Genomic DNA, 23,292 nt, shown 5'->3' on the forward strand with positions numbered 1-23,292 from the left:
TGTCAAGCTTGAGTATGTACACAGTGAATTTCCCCTGTCGGGGACCTCATACCCAAGCAGTAGTGACTCCCCAGTTCACTTCCATGTCCTCTCAGCCCTAGGCAGTGACCAGTCCACTGTCGCTGTGGATTGGCCCCTCCTGGATATTTCATAAGTATGTGGCCTTTTGTGATTGACTTCTTTCACATCATGTGTTTTTGTTTTTTTTTTTTTTTTTTGTCTTTTTCCTTTTTATCGGTACCAGGGATCGAACTCACGACTGCCTGCTTGCAAGGCAGGCGCTTATGCCGCTGAGCTAAATCCCCAGCCCCACATCATGTGTTTTTAATGTTTATCCATGTGGTAGCATATATCAGTTCTTCATCTGCTTATTGGCAAAATATACTCCATGTGTACATCTTGTTTGTCTGTTTTATCAGTTCTTTCTGTCTTTGGCTATCATGAATAATGCTTCAGTGAAAACTCCTAACGAGATTTCTGTGTAGACTGTGTTCTGTCCCTTGGGGGTATACCTTGAAGTGGAACTGCTGGGTCAAATAGTGACTCTGTTTAATTAGCTAAGGAACTGGCAGGCCGTCTGTAGATTTTTCAGAAGCCCACCCATGTATGAAAGTGAGAATTTCTCCATGATCTGCTCTCAGTTACTTTCTCATCCCTGGGACACAGTATCTGAGACCCACAATTTAAAGGAAGAGAGGTTGATTTGGGGTCATGGTTTATAGGGCTTCCTAACTGGCTGGCTCCAGGGGAGGGCAGCGTGCCAGAGGGGCATTCAGAGGGGGCTTGCTCTTCGCAGAGCAGGTGGAGCAGGGAGAGAGACCAAGGCAGGAGGGAGTGATGGGCCCTGCCACACCTCCCCCAGTGACCTGTTCCTCCAACCAGGCTTCACAGCATGAGCCCACATTTAGCCATAAATTCATCACTGCTAACCCATTGGTGGGTATCACACATCCGTGATCAGATTTCCTCCCAAACCCTGCTATGAACTCATGAGGCTTTGGGGGAAGTCTATGTGTAAACCTTGGTACTGCCTGTCACAGTTGTTTTTCTGGTGATAGCAATCCCACTGTGTGTGAGTGGCACCACTGTGATTTTGCTTTGTATGTCTCTGATGGCTAATGAACATCTTTTCAAGTGCCTGTCATTTATTAGTCTAACTTCTTGCAGAAACATCAATTCAAATCTTTGGTTCAGCTTTAAATTGTACTCATCATTTTATTATTGAATTGTGGGGCTTCTTTGCTATAAAAAGAAGTCCCTTATCAAATATATAACTTATCAACATTGTAGTTTATCCTGAAGGTTATATGTTTACCTTTGTATTAGTGTCTTTGGTAGCACAGAAGCTTTTTTTTTTTTTTTTTTTTTTGTACTAGGAATCAAACTCACGACCTTGTGCTTGCCAGGCAGGCATTTATGCCACTGAGCTAAATCCCAGGCCCAGCACAAAAGTTTCAAATATTCACGCAGTCTGATGTATTTTCTCTTCTTTGCTTTTGGTGTGGTATCTCAAAATCTATTGCCAACCAAGGGTCTCAAAGATGTACTCTAACGTTTCTTCTTTATTGCTTTAGATCTTTAAGTAGATGATCTGTTTTGGGCAAATCTTCTCTATTCTCTGAGGTAGGTGTGTTAGTTATCTTTCTGTTGTTGGAGCCAACTACCTAACAGACCCAACAAAAAGGAAGAAATATTTATTTCAGCTCCTGGTTTCAGTCCATGCAAAGCAACAGACACCATGGCTGTCAGGGCAGGGCGTGGCAGAGGAGATCTGCTCACCTGTGACAGCCGGGAACCAGAGAACAGAAAAGAGCCTGAGAAGTGTGTCTTCTAAAACAGTCCTCTCCTGCCAACGACTTCTGCTGATTGTTTGCCAGTCTCAGGACCCACCCTGCTACACAGCAAACTGACCCTCCTTCCCCAACTGTCCCTGCCCAGATTGCTCTTCCTCTAAGATCTCCAACTTCTTATGATGATATTATCCTTACCAACTTGCCGACTTCAGGTTGCCGCCTTCCTCTCCCTTGCCCCTTCACTAGTCCTTGGAGGGTGCTGTGGAGCCCGCTGCTTTGCTTCTGTGAGATGCGGTCACACCTCCCCATCCTGCACGCTCAGGGATCCCACCCAGGTAGCAAGCATAGTCCAGGTAGCCCAGCTCCTAGCGGTGCTCCTGTTCCTTTGTTTCCTCAGTGCTGATCTGTTGCAGGTGCACCTTCAAGCACTGTTCTTACCACATAATTTCTCTGCTTGTTTAATCTCAATACCTCTGATTGCTTGTAAAATTCAGCTCAATCCCATAAGATGCAATATTGCTGCTGAATCGATTCCAGTGTTTCTTTTCCATCTAATCTCTTGCTGAGGCTAGACCTAACTACCTTCCGTATTTCTCCTTTTGTGTCCTGACTCCCAATCTTTGTTTATCCTATGTCTCTAGTCTTTGGTGCCTGCCCCAGCTCAGCATTTATTGCATTGCAATCTTAGGAGTCACGGGAAAAGTGGCCTTCTCCTTGACAGGTTTCCTGATTTTTTTCAATTAATCATGTTTTACTATACTTTCTTGAATCTCTGAAGCATTTGAACTGTGGCTCTTAGGCATTTGCCATGTTCTAGCTGGTAGGTTAATTATGTTTATAAATGTGCAAATAACCCAACCGCTGAACAACCATTCACAAGAAAGTAGACATTGATTAAATCCATCCCAGCGTGTTCTAGAGCCGACAGGGTTCATTCACATTGCTCCTGGACTCATGACCATTTCCTACCTGTGCTACTAGAGTCATTTTGTCTGTGTCCCAGCCTCTGATTTTCAGTGCTTTCTAATTGAAGGTACTATCTAGAGTCACCTGACCAGGCACTCCCTGCTGGGATCTGATATGAGCCCATGTCCTCCAGGATATCTGTGTCCCTCAGCCCCACCAAACTCTTTCCTCCACGCGATTGCTCATGCTAGGTCTGCTGAAGACCCTGCACATGACAGACCCATTCAGTGTCCCTGGTCATCCTCCACTGGCAGACGGTCTGGACATCTGGGTGGCTTTTCGCAGTCATTCCAACTTGTGCTGCACTCCTCGTCCTTGCCGTCCGAGCTGAAGCAAACCCGTCATTCCCAATGTACAGTGTTGCTCCCTTAGAAACTCACATCCCCGCATAGTCCTGCCTCCCAAAGACTGAGAGCTCCCGGGAGAGCAGAGGACTTCTTTGAACCTTCATCCAGTCATGTGGCAGGCATTCAATAAATGCTTGAGTGAATGAAAACAAACTTCAGAAATGCTAGAAGCTGAGAAGTGAACCCAGACTGGCTCTTGATGGTCTCTGAAAAAAATCATCCAGGCCTGGCCTCCAGCAGAACTTTTGGCATGACATAATGTGGGGTGTCCTGGGAAGTAGTTCACATTCCAGGATAAATGCTGAACCATTTCCTAGTGCTTATAAATCATTAAGCACTTCTGGGAAGTTAGCAGTGGCCATTCAACTGACTAACTAAACATTTTTAAGCAGACTTTTTTCTTGATATTAGTATTGCCTTATAAAGAGCATGAAATAAAATTTGTAAACAGTGTGTCTACAAGGTCTTTATTTTTAAAATCACAGTTCATTTTAAGACTATTTGGGGGGGGCTCTCTTTGGAAGTAATTTATGTGGAAATACAACATCTCTCATCCATTCTCAATTCACCCCACTTTCCCATCTCAGCTCTCCTTACCCCTAAGAGCAGGAGCACGCTGAGTCCCGGAGGAGGAATGGCCCTGCCCTGCAAAGGAGGGTAGCTCCCATGTGAAGAAGCCGGTGTGTATGGGGATGGGAGCCTCTGCAAGACAGGTGGTGGTGGGTGCAGAGCTCCAGAAGGAGCTGGGACTGACAGGCTGGCAGTAAGAGGTAAAAGGACTGAAAGGGCCTAAACACAACCTTGACCAATAAGTCAGGGCCGACCTCTAGGAAGCCAGACTGAAGAGTAAAAGTGTGTGGGGTGGAGGTGGTGGAATTGAGCAGGGAGTTCAAAGGCTGCATCCTGTAGAGAAAGTAGACTTGAAAGATTCCAACAAGTTAAACTCCTAAGCAAATAAGCGGGTGATCAGGAAAACAGCAGCAATAACAAACTCAGAAGGTCAATTAGAAGAAAAGGCTAACATCCGCGGTTGCTATCACATCTCCTCCACATGTCTAGTTTTGACAGTAAGTTATGACATACAAACACATGGCAGAGTCTGACCCATATATGGGCAAAGTAAATGGGCTCAGAGGGGCCCAGAGGCTAATTTATAAAAACATCATGACCATTATTGTAAATATGTTCAAAGAACCAAAAAAAAATTGGATGAAGGCAGGATAACAATGATTTAATCACATAGAACTGCAAACGACAAAAATGAACCAAATCAAAATTTTGGAGTCACAAAGTACAATGAATGGAATTAAAAATTCACCAGTGAGGCTCGCAGTGTGAACTTAAAGATAGATCACTAAGGTCTGTTTAATCTGAAGAACAGAAAGTAAAATAATAATAAAAGAAAACTGAGATGTAGGACACCATTAGGCATATGACAATACTCATATGAGAAAGGCAGAATACAAAAATATTCAAAGTTATGATGCCCAGAAATCTCCGAAAATTGTTTTAAAAAATCAATCTTCAAGTCCTAGGGATTCAGTGAACTCCAAGAAGGGTAAATGTAGAGGTTCAAACATATTGTACCCCATACATTATAATAAAAATATTAAAGTCAAAGGAAGAAAACCCTTGAAAGAAACAAATTCACTGTGTACGAAGGACCATCCAGTGAAGCTAATAACTTTCCCTCAGGAAGACGCAGATCAGAGGCAATGGGGCGATGTGTTCACAATGCCAAAAGAAGGAAGATGTCAACATCAGATTGTGCATCCAGCAAGGCCAAAACTGAAGCAACCATCATATAATGTGTTACTCCTGTCTGTTCCTCAAAGAGCTAAGCATGGTTACCCAAGGTCTTGGTTACTTTTCTTCCATTGCTACAACAGAATACCTGTCACCAAAAATGAAGGAAGGAGAGGTTTATTTAGCTTATAGTTTGTGGAGGTTTCAATCTATACTTAGCTTGCTCCAAGGCAGGGTTGCATGGCTAAGGGCAGCTGTTCAGAGTGGCTGCAGGTGACAAGAGGGAAAGGGAAAAGGGGACAGCATACCTCCTTCCCTCCTCTATATTGTAAGCTGGCCACTTGCCCCTGGGAAGGTGCAGCACTCACACCACCAATCCCAGCACCAGACAATGAGCCAATCACAAACACTAGACTCAGCCACCTCAATGACTGTGTGAGGCTTTGGGGGGACCATCCTAACACAAACCATAACACCCAGTGATTCCACTCCCAGTGTGAAAGACGAATGAGAACTCCTGGCTCCCCAGAAACTGGTACACAGTGCTGCTGTGGTTGAATATGGCTTGTTCCTTCCAAACCTCATGTTGAAGTTGAATCCTTGTCATGAGATATTAAGAGGTGACTGGGGGTCAACTCATGTATGTCACTCATGGGTTAAGACATTCTCTCAAGAATGGGTTTGCTGGAGAGCCTGTGTGGCCAAGTTTCCTGGCGTGCCCCCCATCTGTCAGCCACCATGTGATGTCCTGTGAGACTATGGGACTCTGCACTATGTCCTATGGGACTCTGCCCGCAAGAAGGCCACCAGTACTTGTGATGCCATTCGACCTCTGGCTTGAGTCGTTAGTCAAAATAAACTTTTCTTTATAACTGATCCAGTCTGTGGTTATTAGCAACAGGAAATAGACTAAAACAAAAAAATGTAAATGATGACCACATGATGAGTGGATAGTGGGTAATACTGGAATATTATCCAGTAATAAAAAGGATTAAGGCCCTACACAGGCCACACCATGGATGGTCTAAACACACTCTTCTAAGTGAGAAGAAACCATTGCAAAGGCCCACATAGCATTGGTTCCATTTATATAAAATGTCCAGGAGACACAAATCCATGCTGATGGAATAATTACTAGCTTCCGGGGCAGGGAGGGTGGAGAGAATGGGGCACGACTGCAGTAGCTCCCTATTTCATGGGCAGCTTTAACAAGTTCATGTCCTGTGGTTCTGGAAGCTGCATGTCCACGTGCACCGTGTTGGCAGCGCAGCAGTCTCCGAAGCCCATTGGGGCGCTTCCTTGCCTCGTGTCGCGTTCAGTAGCCCTCTGTAGTGACAGCGGCTGCGTTTGTCTAGCCCACACGGTGCCATCTGCTGTGCAGGCTGCATCCAGGCCTCTTGTTCTGCTGAGGACCCCAACTGTGTTGGGAGGGGTGCCCTAATGTCTGGGCTGGCACACATCTGCAGAGACTGCTTTCAAGAAAGGTCACGCTCAAGGTACCGGGGTTTCATACTTCAGCGTATCTTTGTGGGGTACAGTTTCATCCCGTACGCTAATTGGTACCTAGTCTTCTAGTGGGAGAAAAAATTGCTGTAAAATTGATTCTAGTAATAGTCACTCAACTGTGTGAGCGTTCTATAAACAAATGGTACATTGTGAATGGGTGAACTGTACATGTGAATTGTATCTTAATGAATTTGGCTCTATGAAAAAAAATAAGAGCAGCTCTAGTTATAAGGAGAGAACAGGAATTTGTGGTTAGCAGTTCCTCACTAAAAGAAACGTTAGGTACTGGAAATGGAACTCAGGACGTCGTGCTTGCCAGGCAGATGCTATGCCACTGAGCTATATCCCCCAGCCCTTAAATATCACAAAAGGTTTTCCAGACTGAACTGTAGTGACCCCAAATGTAATTTGAATGCACAGTAAAAACAGAGAATTCCAGGAAAGGTAATGATGTAGGTGAGGGTAAAATGCACTGTGATTATGGATTTCTTTTTTGTCTTCTCCATGGTGATATAAAAAGCAACTACCTGAGAAAAATCTTGATCCAGGCATGCCCCCCATCCCCGGGAATTCAGAATGGCCCCAAGCTCCTCCCACCTCGGTCATCCTGCGACTTCCCAGCTGCTACCTGGTCCCATGGGGGAGATTGGCTTATGGAGTCTGGAATTACCTGCCATTACCGGCGCCTACAATGGAAGTCAAATCATTAGCTTTGCGGCATTTCTAATTGCTTTTAATATTGGTTGAGAAACTGCGTACGTTCTCTGCTGAAGGGAAAAGTCACTGTAGAAGCAGTCACACTTTCTAAATGACAGAAATGTTTGGCTCTAGTTGAAAACTAAAGGTTAGGGATAAGGTCCATGTTGGGAATGTAATTCCCCTGGCCTTGGCCCCGCCTTGGGTAGTTCACGGAGATTTCTAAAAGCAAAGGTCAGCATCTGTCTTAGACCTGATAGTCTTTTTTAATAACATCAACTTACTTCACACTATTTTCTTAGCAGTTCTGGATCTTGTGTTTTCTTGACTTTTGCCTAAATTATGCCAGCACTTTAAAAAACATTTTGTTAGGGTGCATTTGCAGTATGTAATGTTTCCATTCATTTTAGGGTGTAGGTCTTTATAACTTAACATATTTTAATTTTTTATTATTCCCTTTCCTCTCCCATTCTTCCCTCCTCCCTTGACCTCTCCCCATTTACAAAAGATCTGTGTGCCTGCTTGCTGTGGTTTGTCTTTTATTTTATTCTATTTTTTTGAGGTGCACTGTTGCTGCCTGATTTTGATGGGGCTCCATCATATTTGATCTAGTGAGCAAATGAGGACTATTCATAGGTATGAATTTAAGATTCCCATGTTCTGTCATCATTTTGGGGGTACATTTGATGTAGGATCCAGTGGGGGGTCCACACAAGTGTGCATTCTGAAATGCTGGGTGTCGTGTTAGCACCAGAGGGGCAAGACAAGTGCTTGGCAACCTGGACACCTCTCTCCCTTTGCTTCCAAGCCAAGCTGTAGCTGTGAAACCCCTGAATGCCTGTCACAAGGTGCTGTGGGTACAGTGAGGTTGAAGTCACATGGGGCATCTGAGGAGAGAACACAGGTTCTCCCCTCTGCTGTAAGGGGACCATTTCCTTTGAGGTGTCGAGCCCAGCAGGAAGGTCCAGGAGTAGATTTGGTGGTGGAATTTGACAGCTGGAGAGCTGAGATCTTAAGCTGCCAGTTCCTGTGGTCCCTGCCAGTTCACAGGGTGGGCTGTGCAAAAAGGGTGAACTGTGTGTTTTCTTCTAAAGTTGGAAGAATGGAAGGACGGATGGGGAAGACTTAGAGAAGTCTCACCCAACTATTTCAGGCGGGAGCTGACAGCAAGTCTCAGGCACAGGCTGTTCCTGCAGTGAGATTCCTCTGTGGCTCAGCCTGGCTGGACATCTGATGAGTGTGTCTTGTCTCCAGTATTCATCAAGGAAGAGCCTTCACTCATCAGCTAAGCACACATTCAGGGTCAGAGTTGTTGGCTTGGTGGACTGAGCAGGGGGTCCAGGCCTGTAGCCATGGAGCAGCCATGTGATTTACCTTCTACTCTGCCTTCTTGAACTGCTCCCCCACCCAGCAATTTCTCCAAAAGGAACAAAAGGCCAAAAATGAGAATATGTCTTATTGTCTTCTGCACTACTATAACAAAACACCTGAGGCAGGCTCACTTTATAGAAAGATGAACTTAGTTCAGGTCTGGAAGCATAAGGGCATGTTGCTGGCATTGGCTTAGCAGGTGAGGGCCCTGGTGAGTGTTTCCTACCCTGACAGAGCACATCTCATCAGGAGAATGTGTGAAAGGAAGAGACCAGGTCATCAAGCAGGAAGTAGGAGACATGGGAGGAGGCTCCGCTTTCTCTGTAAGGACCCTCAGGAGGAGCAAAGCAGAGTCCCAGGAAAAACAACCCCCACGGGCCCTGCCTGTGCAGGCCCTGCCTCTCCACATGGGTGCTCTGGAGTCTGGGCCTCCAGCACAGGCCCCTTGGGGTCACCCGCACCACACGCAAACCACATTGCGTGCAAGGAGCTTAGTGTTACACTTGCTTGAGAGACTCCCAGAAAGACCCCTAGACCTTCTTTTCTAAAGGAAAAAATGCTTTGCTGTGCCAAAACTGTTCAATCATTTAAAATGTAAATATATACTGATTTTTAAGAGAAGCATTTTAAAGGCATATTTTGTAAATAGCCTTAAGTAAAAATTGTTAAATTTTTTCCCTTGGCATGGTAGAGAAGCAAGAGCAGAAAGAGAAAAAAAGGCCTTTATTGCAGGCACAGGAGGGCGGCCGAAGAGTGCAAGAGTCCTCCCAGGCAGACAAAGAAGCAGCAGGCTTTTATTATGTTTGGGGGGGGGGTGGAGTTAGAAGGAGCAGGCAGAATGATGTATTGACAGCTGATTGGGGGACTGTTGGCATGAGTGCAAAAAGCAGGAAGCTCAATTTCAGCTTGGTGGAAGAGCGCGGAAGTCCACATTGGAGAAACCCATCAAAAAGCAAATATAAAACAATGAGAAATGTAGCAGACATAATTTCTTCCTGATTCTTAGGGTGTTAAGTGATTCCAAGAATGAATCTCAGGGGTGCAGGGCCTGACTGCCTATGAGGCACGAGGTCCTGAGTTCGATTCCTGGTAGCAAAAAAAAAGTTTGTTAACCAGGAAATGTGGTATCATTAAGGACATGTGTTTGAAGTCAGAACTTGAATCTGACCCAGTGGTTTACAAGTCGTGGGACACTGGGAAAGTTACCCCACCTTTCTGAGCCTCGTTTCTCATATCTTTATCATATAATAATTTTGCTACAGAGGAATATTGTAAGACTCACTCTTTGAAATAAGCTAAGCTCATCTTTCATTCCAAAGCCTCTAGGAATTTAGTATGCCCTTAAAGTTGCCGGGAAGTTTGTTAAGATGCCGCTGCTGGGTCAGGACCTGAGGTGTTGTTGTATTTCCAACAATCTTCCAGGCAACCCTCCGAGTGTGGGGCATCGCCTCTCCTCCAAGCCCTGGACAGAACAGGGCTGGACCTAGGCTCGTCAGTGACTGTCACTGAGGTCACTGACTTAGTGACACTGGTGAAACCTCTGCACTTAGCCCAGGTAATGGAACTGGGCCCATACAGGGAGTTGACGAGAACAGTTTTTAGACCTGACACATGCTCTAACCTTGTAGGCTGCTCTCTGAGTACCTTCACACCTGTGATCTCATGGGGGTGCTTTGGCTTTTCTATGAGACCTCCACAAACCCCCAGAGAAAGGTATTATAAATCCACTTTCTGAAAAACCAGAGTCAACAGCACTGTGTCAGCCTGGTTCTGTGTGTGCCCTGCTGGCTGCAGTGATGATAAACAACCCCATCCATCTCCTCTCTGGGAACCCACTTTCTCTAGCCACCCCAGGGCTGCTGGCCAGTTGGCAGATCTGGCCGGGGATACTTTTGGTTCCTTTTCTTCCTGCTGCCCTCATCCTGGGGGCTGCCATCTCCCGGAGCTCCTATGCGGGTCTCAGGGGCTGTGGTCACAGTGGCTGGCACATGTCCTTCTGGCCAAGGCTTGCCCAGGTGTCCCTGCCTGTCTAGTGGGCTGAGACCCAGAATTTTGCCTCTTAGTTTGTGTATTAGTTTCTGATAAGATTATATCCAAAAGATGAGAAGTATAAAACAAAAGAGGCCTTTATTCTAAGAACGCGGAGAGAACAAACCAAAACACCCCCGACTGCTGGAGTCTGGCTTTCTCTCTGGCAGACATGTGGAGTGGGGGGTATATAAGTAGCCTAAGCTTATAGTAGTGCCCTAGTGCTATTAGAGATGCACAGGTATCTCATTGGCACTTGTTTGGTGCCAGGTACAAATTCCTAAGGGTGGGGGGAGATAGAGTCACAGGTAAGTCCCTAGGGGTGGGGGAGATAGGAGCTCCCTGGTTCTGGCTTGAGGCTTTTCTGGCTACAGAGTCCTGTCTGGGCCAAAACTCTTTCAGTTTCCATGGGCTGTTGTAACAAATTACCATGCACTGAGTGGCCTAGAACAGCAGAAATGTATTGTTGGACGCATCAGGAGGCCAGCGGCCAGAGGCCAGGTGTGGGTGGGGTCGGTTCCCTCTGCAGACTCTGAGAGAGATCCCCCCCCCCAGGCCTCTGTCCTGTATCTCGCCTGTCACCGGATTCCTGGTGCTCCTTGGCCTGCCAGCCCCTCACCCCAGCTCTGCCTCCATCTCCACCCTTGTCATTCCTCACAGCTCTGTGTCCCCTCCTGTCATCGCATTTTGGGCCTGTTCTGATCAAGTGTGATTTCCTTGCAGTTCCTGCCCTAACTGCCTCTACAAAAGCCCTGTTCCCACACGAGGTCATGTTGTGAGGCTCCAGGAGGTATGAATTTGATGGGCACCCTGAGCTGCCTGGAGTTTGAAACAGCAGGTCCCTGCAGCGTGACCACAGTGGAGGAATGGGATGGGACACCTGGCATCAAGATGCTGGCAGAGGCAGGGTGAGGTGCCAGGCATGACAGAGGCCCTTGCTTCTGAGGAAGCCTTGCACCTGTGAGTTGGGGAGTTTGGGGCTTCATGAAGGAGGATACACATAATGCTCAGCTCTTGAAAAGATGACTTAACATTTGCAAAATAAAAAGTGAAATTGTTGAGGGCTCAGGTATGATTAGCATTTCTTAAACAGAATCATGGCCCAACCTGTCCTGCAGGGTGGGTGGGTGAGGATAGCTCTTGAGGGGGCTTGCTGGCAGGACCCAGAGCAGCCAGGCTCCTGAGGAAAGAAGCCATGAGGACAGACACATCCCCGCGGGCCCCAAGGGAAGGCCAGGGAAAGGCGAGAGGCCGGCGGGACTTTACTTGACTGCTGCACACTGAGTTTTAGGTGGCCAAGAAAGAGGCAACCTCCCTGCTCCCTGCCTTTCTAAACTGTAAAATGTCCAAGCACGAGACTTCCCTCTGGAGTGGCTTTCAGTGCATTACCTTCATTTACACAGCCGTGCACCTTCCTTACCTTCTCCTGTGTGGAGGATGGGGGAGAAGCGTGCTGGGGTCCCTGCTGTCCAGTCCCTGCCACTGAGGGAGCAGTGTTTGCACAGGACCTGCCCACGTCCTCCCGCACCTTCAGTCCTCTCTGGATGACTTAGGAAACCTTGTACCACCTCAGTGATGGGTGAGGAGCTGCCCGGCTGCCTGGTGCAATGCCTGTGTGGACTGCAGTGTTTCCCCAAAGTATTTGTGGTCCTAGGTGGGTTGAGTCCCAGGGCCCATGGCACCTCCTGTTGGGCCCAGGGAGCTTTCTCCTCTCTGGCTTGTGAGCAAAGGAGAAGTGGACCTTCGGGAAGACTGGAGAACAGAGCAGAAACATTGTTCTGGGACAAACAGGCACTGATTTCAGCTTTCTCCCCTCAGACTGAGCGCTGGCTTAGGCCACATTTGCTTTGAAAGTCAGGGAAAAGCCACTGTTGTTAACAAATAGTCCCTGAGAGGGAAGTGTCCTGATGACTTTAGTACTGCGAAATACTCCCGAAATTGAAATCAAACTTTAGCTCAAGTTTTTTTCATATGCTCTAACCTTGTAGGCTGCTCTCTGAGTACCTTCACACTTGTAATCTCACTGGGGTGCTTTGGCTTTTCTGTGAGACCCCCGGTTCCTGTGCACACCCAGCCCATCCCTCACCCCTGCTCTACTCTTCCAGGAACAAGGCAAAGGGCCGGCTCTCCACATCCCAGCCACCTGGGGTTCACAGGAGGCTTGCATCCCCCTTACAGCTGTGAGCGTGGACGTGGGTTTGCCTGCTGAGGAGTAGCTAAGGGCCCACAGGAACACCTGGAGCCCCGAGAGACAGCTGCCTCTCTCCGAGTCTCATCTAGACGAGACCAGGAAGGACATGCTCTGAGGACAGCAAGGCCAGCCTGGTGCTAGAGTGGCCTCCTGCAGCCAGGGGCACAGAGGCCCTTGGGAAACTGGGGGTGCCCAGCTCTCCTACTGTGCCCCCAGGCAGAAGCACTGTGCTTCTCACTGCAGAAGGAAGATGCACCAAAAGTGCATCCAGACTAAAACCACCATCTGAAAAGCACATCATTGAAGCAAGCTGTGGCCCAAATATTTGTTGTGTGCTTCAGAACTCTTAGAAAAAGAGTTTTAAGCTATGGAAAAAAATTGAAAAAGTGACACAGCTAAAGGAGGAGGGGGAGGCAAGAGAAAAATGAGCTGAGACTCTTGTTGGGTTCATCTCTGGGAATTGCATGGTAATTTTTTAATCTTTATAAGTTGATCTGGAGGAAAATTGCAGAATCCCAGTGGAATTAGCAGAATTTTGAGAGTCTGGGGGTGCCGGAGTGAAGCCAGTTCTGGAGCCTGGTGAGCTTCTGTGGAGGTGAAAGCCAGGCCAGTGGAAACTCGGTGCTGAAGACGCTGACAGGCCGGCGGGAAGCCTCGGCTCCAGGAGCTTTCCTGCCCCTGGGCCAGCACAGAGCCAGCCCTGGCCATTCGGGGATCTCGGGGAAGCCTAGGGACCCGGACAGCTGGGCTTGAACCCTCCCTCTCCCACTTGTTTGCTTTATGAAGTGGCAACACCTTAACCACTCCCGCCAATTTTTAGGCTTCGGGAGGCTGCATATGGAGTTTGAATTTATAGAACATTGTCCTTCAGGGGACTCTTTATGTTGGTGATTGAGTGTGTTAGCTGTGAAAGTAGCAGCAAAGTCTTAGTATCTCTCTGTTGGTCACTCTCTGTGTGTATGGCTCTTTTTAAAAATGAGAATCTCTGTGTCCTTATCCTCCTAACAATTCTGAGATCGGACTTCAAGATAAAATCCAGCTGTGTCATCACGGCTGACATGCTAGATTTCTGTAAGACACGGGTTCCACAAGGGCCTCAGTCTTACTTCTGTCCACCGACCTGCAGTTAGAGAAGCTGCCACTAGGTGACGCAGTGTCACCTGGAGACTCAGTGTCTTGAAAGCCTATCTCTGGCAGGGCCCAGGGAGGTAGTATATAAGCTAATCACAGATGGTTATATGTTTTGTAAACACCATGTTAACACTGGCATTTTTATAAATTAATAACAACAGGCATTGCTGGTTTTAAAGAATGCTCACTGTATCAATCATATCCTCTAGATTAAAGATGAAATGGCAGCACGCAAATACACCGTTTCCAAAGAGGTTTAGGATATGCTACTGCCCAGATTTAATGGGCGTCAGGGCCAGCTGGGGACCCTTCCTTGTGTACAGCACAGCTGGCTTCTGCTTCAGTCGATTCTCTGGCTTTTGAAGTCAGAGGCAATTCCTGCTAATTCTGGGGTTTAACCCTCTGTGGCTCACTATTCTTATCTCAGTGCCACAGGGCAGGGCCCCTCCTCCTCTGTAACAGTGCGCCCAACCTGCTCAGAGTCCCGGGCATCACGGGGAGGTCAGTGCACAGCCGCCGCCTCCTCCCTCAGCAGATCCACCGACTCCCCTCCCCTCCCTGCTTCTCACCCTTTTCCCGGGGCCTGGGATTTGAGGCTTAGAAATTCTTCACCTTTGTTGTTCGGTTGTGTTTAGTGGTGTTGCTGTTGAATGCTATTTGATCCTGCTAATGTTCGCTCAGGTCAGTAAGTTATCACTGAATGCTGCATGCCTTGGTGGGGTTTTATTGTATTTTCAAGGTTGTATTTTCCCCTATCACAAGTACGTGCATTCTCTAAGTGAAGGATTTAATATTCACAGTAACACAATCTCATGAATTGTGGTGTAGTTAGTACACATCTCTGCTTGATGTTAATATATACTTCAATTTTGGTTAAATGTAATGATTTCTCATGTGTCACTCATGCATAGAATACCAGTGAGCCTGCCAGAGTTCTAGGCACTTGGGAGGGGCAGAGAAGTACATCGGTGAAGAGATGAAGCTGAGATCTGTGTTCCTCGCCTTAGGCTACTGTATCAAAAAACCACAGACTGAGTAATTTACAGCCAACGTGATTCAGTGCTCACAGGCCTGGAGGTTGGAAAGTCCAAGGTGCAGGCACTAGAAGGTTCAGTGTCTCCTGAGCACCACGCCACACAGACGGCATCTTCTTGCTGCATCCTCGTTTGGTGCAAGGTGCAAACGAGTTCCTTCAGGCCGCTTTATAAGGACAGCAATGCTACACACAGGGGCTCTGCTTTGGGGGCCTTGTCATCTCCCACATGCTAGATTTCAACATAGGAATTTTGGAGGGACACAAACATTCAGACTGTAGCAGACCCTGCCCCTAAGGGGTACCCCCCACATTTTTAAGAAATTTTGCATTAGAAGAAACCTTGGATAACTGTGTTTCAGACTGAAGAACTTTTTTAGGATACTTAACATTTTACAGTGTTTTATATAATACACCACTTTAGGAAACACTGATCAAACGCTGTACTATGTGCATTTCAGAAAAACCGGCTATAAATATCACTTGTCTCAGCGCTGCTGGGAGTTACCAGAGAGCTGGGTCCTCCAGCAGGGCTGGCGTGCAGAAACTCTGCCCCTACTCAGCCATCTCACATACTTCTCAGAGCGCATGAGCGGGTGACTATGGTGAGCCCTAAATTCTGCCTGAGCCTGCGAGGTGACCCGAGGGCAGAACCTGGATGTTGTGAAGGTGCCTGGATTGAGCGGCCGTTTTCTTACTGGCTCATGTTCCTGTGAGTCAGCCCATGCCAGTTTACACCTATTTCCCCAGCGGCCCAGAGAGCACTGTGTAGCCCGCTGTGTTGGGTGGAGTGCTGTTGGACGACGGTGACTTTCAGAGACTGACTGCCCATGTCCAATGTTTCACATAAAATCTGCTGCCCGTCATCTGGCAGACGTGCTTAGGGCTTGCCCAGTTGGTATTTTTTTTGCAGGAAGCATGAAACTTGTTAAACATTTGTCCAACTTTGAGATGCTTGAGGAGAGACCCCTGGAAGTGATATCCCCCCCTCTCCCCACTTACCTCCAGCGGCGAAGACTCATAGGTCCTGGTTCTCCTGGGAGGAGAGCTGACAGTTTCCGAGCGTAGGCAACCTGCCACCCAGGACTGATGCATGAGTGTACATGTGTGTGACAAAAGAAAACAACTTGGGGACCAGTGCTATCTTTGGGGGCAACCTCACTACCTGGTGATTTAGCAGACACGGACCCATAGGTCCACACACTAGTCGTTGTGACGATTTTTAGGGCTGACCCAGAGTAGCCTTCATGCTGGCTCCAAGGAGCAGCCCGGGTCTATCCTTCTGTGCTGTGCTGGACCTCCCCCTCAATCGTGGCAACACTTTGCATCCAGGTCTGGGTGTGACTCACTCATCCCCGCTCCAAATTGTGGTGAACGCTTCTGGGCTTTCTGCAGAGTCCCTGTGGTGGGCGTTTCCTCCGTACTGCAGGAGAAGGGTGCCCACAGCACCAAACGTTCAAGAAGAATTAAATAATGTACGTTTAGCTGTAGAATGCTAATATTGAAAAGACTACTTCTCCACCTCTTTAGCAAGGCAGTAACTGGGTATTTGGTCCAGATGAGTTTTCCAAAGCCTCTACAGATGTCTGAGCTGCGGTTCCATGTGGAGTCCCTTGTACTTTCTCTGCAAGGCATATCACAGCTATCTTGTGCTTAGAGACCAGGCAACACTGAAGAAATCTTCCTGGGGGCCAGAGACACGACAACAGGTGGATCATGAAAAGAGTAATTATTTGTAGTGTGAGAGTTGGAATAGGAAGGCGGAGGCCACCTTGTTTAACCTCAGCGGATAAAGTATTGGGCGGCTTAGATGTTTGCTTACTCTGTGGTTGTCCGGAGTGACCAATTTTGATTTGGGAGTTGCAAAAAAAATTTTGATGACCAGGTGAACCCCCCAAATGTATTATCTATAAACAATGAGGAATGCTGGGATTCCTGTTTCTGGTGGGGTGGCACAGAAATGGGTGAAGAGGAGGGTCATAGTCATCTACTGTGTATGACCCAGGCTAAGCACTGGTGTCTTCTGACACTGACTGTGAGCCCCCAGAGCAGGCAGAAATGTTCTGACATGGACCTCCCACCCCACATTTTGGTTTAGTGTGAGCCATCTTATAAATTAATACTTAGGACCACTGAGATAAGGGACACAGAGTGGAGATGAGAAAGGGCAGATCATTTAGTCTGACAGCCAGGAAGTAGATTCCAAAGCCCAGAAACCCGCTGTCCCCACCTCCATCTTGACAGTGCAGTCACTTGTGTGAGTTGGCCCATTTTACTTCAGCACATCTGTCTGCCCAGGACACGGAGAAGCAGACCCAGGAATGGAGAAGATCCAAGCAGCGGTGAGGTTGACCCGAAGACCAGCCCAGCATGTGCAAGCGGAAGACCTGTGACCTGAGCACAGCAGTGGCTACCATGTCTCTTCTGTCTTTCAAAACCCAATTTCCTTTATGACCACCTTGGACCCAAGACCATGTGTAGAAGGAAGCAATGGGAAATACTGCAGGGGCTCAGCCATGCTGGCCCAGTATAAGCTCATATGTCCCATCTTCCTGTTGCCATTGTGCTTGTGCCAAAGTAATTTCTCAGGAGCTCTTGAAAGAGGCTTTTAGTTTCTTTCTTCACAAAATCCTCTGCAGTGTAACTGATAGGAAAAAGTTAAGTAGCATGGCCTTTCATGCCAGCATTTTGTGAATGGTGAATTCTGCTTTCTTTTTTGTTGGAGACAAAATAAGAAGGGAAAAACAAAGATACAGCAGAATTACAGATTTCTATGGAATCTTGAGCTGAGTTTTAAAAGATGGATTTCCATTCTGAGTGTGGCAGGAAGTCAAGGTGGATTTAGACCATCGATTCAAGTGGCCACACACTGGGGGGTAGTGGGCTGGTGGGAGTAGTGACCATAGAAAGTAATCTTGCTGAGTAGAGAGTTAACATAGAAGCTGAAAATTGATTAAAAGAAGACAGTGATCAAAACTTTACACTCAAGTCAATACGTCTGCTTTTCGGTCATTTTAACACCACCAGCATAATCGTTATAAAAGTAAAAGTTTATTTTGGCTCACAGTTTTGGAAGTCTTAGTCCATGGTCCAGTGTCCATGTAGCTTTTGGACCTGCATATTATGGTGGGTGCCATGTGACTCAGGATGTTTGTTCACCTCATGATCAGGAAGCAAAATAGAAATGAAGAGACCCTGGCTCTGCAGTCCCCTCTGATCCCCTCAGTGGCCTAAAGGCCTCCCACTAGATCCCGTGTGTTAAAGTTTCTGTCATATCCCCAGAGCCTAAGCTAGAAACCAAGCCAACACATGGATCCTTGGGGAGCATTCAAGACCCAAACTGTAACAGTCATTTAAAAAATACTTTAGGTATGCCTAAAGAAAAAATATTTATTTTGAATGCAGGATTTGATGTTTATATAAGGTTGAATTTCTGATCGTGATGTGTGAACTTTCTATATTTTTCTGAATTTTTAAATTCTATCAGATACTGAGAGAAATATGTTAAAATTGCCCATGAAATTAAGACTTTCATGTTTCCCCATTTTGACCTATGAGATTTTGCTCTCTATACTTGTGGATTAACTAATGGTCATCTCGTCACACTCAGTTAAGCTGAGTCATCGTGGTGCTGGGTATCGCAGGCCCACCTGGGGATTGTTGCCAACAGCATAAAAGGAGAACTGGAGGGGAAGATGGTGCGCTGTTGATTCTCCTGGGGAAGCTTGTCACACTGGCTTTCCTGATAGGAACTCAGCTGTGCTCACCGGAGGAGCTCCGGTCCTCACTGTTGCTGACAATGGCTGTGGTTTCTTTGAGGGAGCTCTGGTCCTTGCCTTAAGCATCACTTCCTGGCTCCAGTGCAGCTCCCTCAGCTGCTGGCACAGATCCTCCATCCCACTGGTGCAGACTTTCTAGCTTCCATCACTGACCTTTGGGCCTTCCCAGTGCAGCTCCTTGACACAGACTTGCATGAAACATTGTCATGGGCTCTAGGTCTTTAGCTGGACTCATGGGGGACACTGCTATGGGATCCAGGCCCTCAGCTGGATTCTCTAGGTCTCTAGTGTGTGGACAGATCTCCTGCACTCTTGCATTTGATTCTGGATGAATGTTATAAAATAATCCTATAAATTGTTTTGTATTAAATCTTTGTCCCTATAAACCCTAACTACAATTAAATACTGTAAGCCTGTTATTTGCTATATAAAACTTAAGAGCTATGTCTTTCTGAACCTATGTGTCATTTGAAATATCCCTCTCTTCTATTTCTTGTTATGTCAGCTTTTAGGGAACAGCGAGCCTCCCGCTTCCCTTGTGTTAGTGTTTGTGTATGCACCTTTCCTTCCCTTTTACTCCTCCCCTTTCTTAGCACTGGCGGCTTCTCAGGCTTGGCTGTTTTCGGTGGTATACTGAACACATATTTGAAAGAATAATCTGAAGTGGAAGATGCTATGTCTGGAGTGCGTGATCCCTGGGACTATCAATTGAAGCTGAATTGCAGGCACATCAAGGCTGGGCTTGGGCTTCTCAACCCAGAGCTCAAGGGCTTCTGAGGGGGTTTTGTTCCTCCAACCCTTAAACCTTGACCGCTCTCATCCTAGCTCTGTTCCTGTGAAACAGGAGCTGCGGAATCGCTGGCTGCTCCTTCCAGAACAGGCAAAAGTCGCAGGGAAAGAGACCCCAGATGCTGGGCTCAGCTCTCTGGGCACCATCTTCTTTGTTCTGGCTCTGCAGTTATTTAGCATTTCCTGCTTTTCTAATACATTCAAGCATATTTAAAATATGTTTTGTTTGGCTGTCCTTAGTGGGAATATTGATCGGAGTTTCCTAGGTATCCTAGTTCTTTTGTTTTTTTATTGGAAAAGCTTTTTCTTTTTCTTTTTTTTTTTTAGTGCAGTTCATTGGCATGTTCTTCTTAATGTTACAAGATGGGGTCTCACTGTGTTGTCCACACTGTCTTCCACACTGGGCTTGTGAATTTACGGATGTGATCCTTTCATCTCAGCCTCCCTAGTAGGTGGGACTACATATGAACACCATGATGCATAGCTTGAATTTTCTTTGTAATATTTGAAAGGCTTTAAAATTAGATAGTTATGAAGCACTAAGATTTTAGATCATAGTTTTTTGTTTAATAAAATACCTGATGCAATTCTGGATCTTGGTGTCTTCCCTAAAACAACTTTTGATTGTAGAAAATTTGGAAATACTATGCCACTGGGAATTCACATTTTCAGATACACATTTTAATCTCATTTGTACTTACAAATCTTGTTACATTTTATGTATTCCATATTAGACACCTGAAATATCATCAAATGAAATTATTATCTATAAATTAATTTTAATGCAAATGTCAGCCAGACGAGAGGAATTCATTTAAGAGCTGTGTGGTATATCCTGATGAGTAAGTTAATGACAGTGTCTTACATATGGAAACACTGTTAAGAGGGTAGACTTTAAGGGTGCTCATCATGAAAAAATAAGCACATTCAGTGACACAAATGAAAAATAGCCTGTTTCAGTCTTTCCACAACGTGGACGTATATCAAAACATCACATTGTACACTACAATTTTAATTTTCCAATTAAAAATTCACTAAAAAAATGAAAAATGTTTTAAAAATGGTTAACTATCTAAAAGTACCAAGGGTTCAAGTGTCCCTGGGAGACAGAGTCACTTTCCTCAGTAGGAAAGTCAGCCCTGGGCGTGGGCTCTGGGCCGCCATCTTGGGCCCACTCATCGGGAAGGAGTCCTGTGGCGAGGGCCTGGTGGTTAGTGGCCCGCTGGGCACTGGATCCCAGCTAGAGGGTTTCCTGTGCTTGACAAGGACTGTCACCAGCAGCCAGGGGCCCTTCATGAAGCCAGCAAAGTCATCAACTGCCCTAGGAATTTTTGTGTGAGACACACATGGAGACCTCTGGTTTTACGTTCCCCTTTAAAGTGGTGAGGATGGTGATTTTATTTGAGGAAAAGGAAAAGTTAAGTGACGAGCTCTGTGTTTTAAGAATGTGGTCATGTTTCTGCTGGGTTTATTCTTTCAATATTTGTCCCTTTGGACTGGGGATTTAGCTCAGCGGATAAAGTCCTTGCCTAGCAAGTGCAAGGTCATGAGTTCGATCCTCAGTACCAAAAACAAAAAAACCCGAAAAACTTGTCCCTTTGAGCTTTTTTTTTTTTTCCTTTCAACTAAGCATATGTATTAGGCAGTTCTAACTTAATATGTTGCTATAGACTGGATTTTGCCATAGAGTACAATACACTTATTTTAAATTTTTTTAACTTTATAGTTTTTATTAGTACATATTTATCATACATACTGATCGTGTTTGTCATAGGCAATTTGTACCTGTATATATCTGGATTCTTCCCTTTTTTTCCCTCCTCCCCTCCCTTCAGCTTCTCTTTCTCTCCCCATTTACAAAAGTTTCGCTTCTATTTTTCCTTCTATTCTGTTTTTTCCCCATTCTCATTGCCCTTCTCTTCTGAGCATGCTCCTCCTCTTCCCTGGTATCCATCAACCCTGGTGTTCCTGGAGTCCCTCACACCAGAGAAACAAAGAGATATTAGTTTGAATGTTTAACTTCCTGCACCCATTTACCGTGTGGACCCGTTTTATTCCTCTACCTCCTGCACACCGTTTAGAGCTGGCTGCCTGCTGCTCTGCACAGCCCTCCCCACCTTGTGATGACCTCAGGCCTGACCCTCTCCTCACCTTGTGTGCTCTTTTTTAAATGTGACGTTTTTAAATGTCATGAAACTCCCTGCCCTGCTCTTGGTGTTTGTGCACAGGTGAGGCAGCTGGATTGCTGCCCTCTGAGATGTCTGCCTGCTTGTGCATGAGATGCTCAGTCCCACCAGAGAGGTGTGCAGGGCGTTCCACTCCTGTGACACAAAACGTGGCGAACAGATACAAAGGTCATCCATCCCAAGTTTTGTTTCAGGTGAGAGGTCACTGTCTTACTCCTCCCTGCCTCCTAACCCTTGTCCCTTGAACACTGGGGCCGCAGCTGTGCCACCTTCTCTACCAGGACCTTCATGACAACTCACTACTGAAGAAGTCACTTGCCAGGCTACCCTTGGTCAGCATTGACAAGAACAACTCTTCTGACTGCAGGACCTTTCCTAATGGAAATAGAGATTGACACTAAATGTGACATGTGTCCCTGGAGTGGGCTTAGACTGTGACAGAAATTTTGGAACTTTAAAGCTAACTAGCAGCCTGATATCATACTGGAACAAGATATGCTCATCCTGCCTGCCATCTACCTACACTGCTAACCCCAGTCAGCCTCCACTGACCATACCCAGCTGCTTTTCTTGGATGGCCTGACTGGGGTCAGTCTGACCACATCCAGCTGCACCATCTGTGCTTTTCCTCCTAAAAAATATATTATTTTTCTAACATATTTTAAGAACTCTCTACCCAGCAACAGACAAGAACTAACTCAACCCAATGAAAACCCACCAGCTTTCAAGCCTCTGCACTTCCTGCTTGCAAAGCCTATATAAGCAAAACCCAAAACTGACTCAGGGCTGGTGATTTGGAACTGATCCCCACCAGCCTACTGGCATAATAAAAAGTTGCCTTCCAACTCCTTGATGTGAAGTGTCTTTCTTTTGGTTTGGTATTGGTGCCGTAAGAAGACCAGATAAAGCACATTAATAGAATGACTGGCAAACTTTGGAAAGATCTGAAGCTTAGGTGAAAGTGTATCAATGTAAATTCCTGATTGTGATTATTATATAGTGGTTATGCTAGAGAAATCACACTAATGGATTTAGAGGTGATGAGGAAAAGTGTCTGCAACTTACACTCAAATAATCGGGAAAAAGATCTACACGTGTGGTGGTGTATGCCTGTTTATATCCATGCAAACTGGTGGGAGAAATGTATAAAATGGTAAGGCAAGGTGGTAAATTGTTAACATTTGACCAATCTTGAAAGAAGGGCATAGAGGAAGTCTTTGAACCATTTCCCCCATATTTTTAAAGTCTTTAATTATTGCAAAATAAGAGGTAAAAACTTAAAAAGACCTTGATGGGCAGGAAAGCTACATGAAAGGAGCCAATGGCACTGAAGAGTCCTTTGAACATGAACTTCTCGGCCACTTGTGTACAGCCTGTTTCACATTCACTGGGCTTCCCAGGAGCCTCAGCTCTCTTCCTTCCAGCAAGTTCCCCCAAATCCCTCAGCTGGCTGAGCAGACTCTGTCTTCCCCTCTGGCTGTGTTCCCTTGGCTCAGTTCTGTGCTTTCTCGGGGCTCCCATCCCTGGCCACCTGCCTTGCTCTTTATCATCTCAGTGGTATCTGCTTTCCCCTTTACTAGCAGAGCTAAGGCAGGCTAGTTTGTCTGTTGCAGCATGTATCAGTCGTGATGCATGTCGTAGGTTATGCTGTGGTAACAGACTGCCCCCAAAGTTCAGCTCTCTTAACTCATTGCTGATAACTTATGACTGATCTCGCTCATGCCACACAA

At 46.3% G+C, this 23,292-nt stretch overlaps 1 protein-coding gene across 1 annotated transcript in view; it reads left to right on the forward strand.

Annotated features, from left to right (window-relative positions):
- Positions 1 to 23,292, forward strand: part of Gna14 (G protein subunit alpha 14) — a 200,986-nt gene that overhangs the window by 164,689 nt on the left and 13,005 nt on the right. The gene's annotated exons all lie outside the window — the stretch shown is intronic.

The sequence above is a fragment of the Cavia porcellus genome, unplaced genomic scaffold (genome assembly GCF_034190915.1).
Source record: "Cavia porcellus strain 051 isolate PalLab524CR breed Dunkin Hartley unplaced genomic scaffold, mCavPor4.1 scaffold_1, whole genome shotgun sequence".
Lineage (NCBI taxonomy): Eukaryota > Metazoa > Chordata > Mammalia > Rodentia > Caviidae > Cavia > Cavia porcellus.